Consider the following 3487-nt stretch of genomic DNA (forward strand, 5'->3'; position numbering starts at 1 on the left):
GAAGAAAAATTGCAATCGCAGCTGATCGCCATGAATTAATTTCTGGGAGAACGTTAATTGTGCAAACATCAAGCGGACTGGGGCTCTATTATCCCCTATGTCTTCTTCTTCGAGCACTGACTATGGGAACCATCAACAAGACAATGGATCTGAAGGATCAAAAGTAAGAAATCTGACTCATATTCCTCTTGATCTCTTTTCGTTGTTCCCGCCCTTCTTGTTGAATTGGTTGTTTTTCCCTGCTGACAAACAAATCAACCGATCATGATTGTATAAGATCTATTCAAATCCAATTGAAACTACTGTACAATCATCTAGACCACTGGGAATAGCTGTTTTGCACAACTTAGTTTGTTAGGTGATTCATGTAATTTTGGCTATACATATACAAGAATCTGGTAGTTATTCACGGCGTACTACATGTAAAAAAAAACAGATGTCTAATTGTTCTTTATCCATAATCTATATTAGTCTAAAAATATACATTATGTCCATTTCCAATAGATTTACATTCAGACTGTTGTAGAATAATTTAGTTTGCATTTAGTATTCCAGTAGTGCAGCCTTCTAGACAGGACATGTCATATGATTATGAGGATTAAAGAGTTACAGTACAATTTTGGAACATCAATCTGGTTGAGAACCTTGTTTCATATATCTAACTTTCAAGCATATGCATATGAACTAATGTGAATACTGATTCATATAGGATGTGCATGAAACTGCTCCTAGCAATGCAACAGATTACATTAATGAAAGGGTACCAAAGCTTGGCATGCAATTTTTATCTGAAGAGGAAGCTTACTCCTTTTATAACAATTATGCAAAAGCCATTGATTTTAGCATCCGAAGATAAGAGAGAGTATCTTTTTAGTTTTGGTTATATTACTTTTGGATCACTAAGATACTTATTTTAATTGACAGGATTCCGCGCAGAAGATAAGAGAGAGGATTCTTTCAGTTACAGTAGGCCCGAAATACGATGTGGATGTAAAGCCCATATGAAAATAAGTCTCAAAAACAGATTATATTATGTGTAAGAATTTGAGGCTGCACGTAATCATAATCGTGCTACTGGAGATATGGGCTTATACTTAAGATCCCAGTGCTACTGGAGACATGACCTTATACTTAAGACATGGCCTTAACCTCCCTGGAAGTGCATAGGTTGGAGATATTACAAGAGGTATACAACTTGGAGAACAAGAGATAGAAGTAGTTAGAGGAGATAAGATTACATCTGAACCGAACCAACCATCTATCCTAGATCCTACGCCCAAGTCTTGGACTCTCCATATGTGACACAATATATATTGTGTTTAACACCAACAACAGACTCCTATGATGATGCCAGGACAGAATCTATCGTTCTTCCAAGAACATATAATCTTACCATTGGCACCTCTACCCCTACGAGGATGCCAGGACAAGATCTACCAATCTTCGAACAGAAGCCTACTTAATCGATGTTATAGAGTTTTATCTCATGTATTTGCTTGCAATTCTATTAGAAACTATGAGTAAACGACCATGGATTGAAGGATACTATCGACATCATGTATTTGCTTGTTTTTCATCAGGTACACACTGTAATACGAACAAAACAGGTTTTTCTGCCTAACCTGACAAGCAACCCAGTAGTTGATCGCTGCAGTAATGAAGCGCCACTGTCACCTAGATGAATATCAACCCAATCATATGACTTTGCATGCAAACCAAGTAAGGAGTAATTTGTTCACTTCATTGAACCTCTTCTGGCCTCGTCCTGTATCCAAACATCACCGCCAGCAGCTAATCAAATTTCAATTCAATCAATCAGTACACATCATCATTAGCATTTCCTGCACCTTTCCAAGTCTGAATCCACTGCATTTCAACTATGCTTTCTTTTTGTTGATCCTAAAATTAAATATCTTTTTAGAAAAAATCAAACTGAGCACCTTCAGTTCGTACAGAACAGAACAATGATACAAAAATATTGTCAACTTAAACACAGCTAGCTAGGTATAAAGGACATGTAGAAACTAATTTCGATCTACAATTTTACGCAACAAAATTTGAGCTTTTAAGAAATCTCTGTATAGACCAAATTAATTTGCAATATCCCCTTGTGCTTGTGTGCTCAAATAACAGTAGCTACATACAGTACAATAAGCTCAGATGAGACACTAAAGGGCCAACAAATCAGGCGAGACATCTGAATTCTACAGAAAAATAGTACAGAGGAGCAAGGGAGGGAGCGGGGCAAGGCAACCTCGGCAGGCACGGGAACGGTGCAGGGGTTCCGGAGACGACGCCACACGCCTGGAAGAGCCGCTGGATGGGGGACACCCTTCTCGCTCGCCGCGGCTGACGCCCAGCCGCCGCCGCCGCCATCTCCACTGTCAACACCTCAATTATCCCCGCCCGAGCTCCACCATCACCGTCCCCATCACAGGCAACTCCAAGCCTCGATCTTTGACGCGAAAACGAACAAGGAGGCGGAGGCTGTCTTGCAGTAGGAGAGGGCCGACATCCCGGACGGGAGCGGCGCCACCGCTCTGATGAGACAAGCAGCGGGCAAAATCTTGAAGCCAACTCGCTTGCCGTGCCCCTCCTTCACGCCGACGGACGGCTGCAGCCTGCAGCGACGGGAACAGAACGAGATCGAGGGGAGCGCTAGCTGGTTCACTGGATCTCTCCGCTGCCCACGGCCGGCTGTCGGAAGGTAAAGCGAAAGGGGAAGGAGGGGAATACGTATTGGGGACAGGGAAATACGAGAGCTCGGCGAGTTTTTTTTGGGCCAAAAAAGGGTCGTTCGATGCAAAATTTAACGTTTCGGGAGTACGGACGGGAGCACGGGACGGGAGCAGGCAAGCCTCGTCCATCGACATCGGCAGTGGCTAGTGGGCCTGCGTATTGTTTGGTTGGTTGCCTACTGCCATGTGGCTATTAGGGTCTTTTTTGGACTGGGGTCATTTTTTCACTATGCCATTTTCCTTATGGGTTGTATGTATGTAACAAGGTCTGGCCAGGTCATCAGGGTCAATTGACAACGGCCCAACAATGTAGCTTTGGCCCCTGGCTTTGACGTTGGCAATCTTGAGTGAATTGCCCAAGTCACTCCATTTACTTTGGGCATTCAACTTGATCCTGCAACGATGCATGGTAAACTCCTTGCCTTGGTTTGCTTGTACAATATCGCCACCAAGTTAATTAGACTAGCAATGAATCACATGGTGAGAGAATTGCAACATAAATCATATGATCAACATTGTAGGAAGAAAAACATATGTGATAGAAACATCCACGCCACTTGATGCATGGTTACTGATATGTCACATGCATCATAATATTATTTTCACGGATTATTTGATGGCATACCACTTATGATTGATGGAGCTTTCACTCAAACCACTAACGATTCAAATGGTGTATAGTGGTTCATCTCATGATAGAACTCATGACCTCCAGTATGTAGCTACGTTTCCTTGGCACCAGCACAACT

At 42.4% G+C, this 3487-nt stretch overlaps 1 long non-coding RNA gene across 1 annotated transcript; it reads right to left on the reverse strand.

Moving 5' to 3' along the window:
• On the reverse strand, window positions 1-2763 carry LOC119332696. The gene is made up of 3 exons (XR_005161096.1): window positions 2255-2763; window positions 1623-1765; window positions 1-239 (listed from the first exon to the last, which is right to left on the reverse strand). It is a non-coding gene; the product is annotated as an uncharacterized LOC119332696 (long non-coding RNA).
• Between the last annotated feature and the right edge of the window lie 724 nt (window positions 2764-3487).

The sequence above is a fragment of the Triticum dicoccoides genome, chromosome 7A (assembly GCF_002162155.2).
Source record: "Triticum dicoccoides isolate Atlit2015 ecotype Zavitan chromosome 7A, WEW_v2.0, whole genome shotgun sequence".
In the NCBI taxonomy this organism is placed as follows: domain Eukaryota; kingdom Viridiplantae; phylum Streptophyta; class Magnoliopsida; order Poales; family Poaceae; genus Triticum; species Triticum dicoccoides.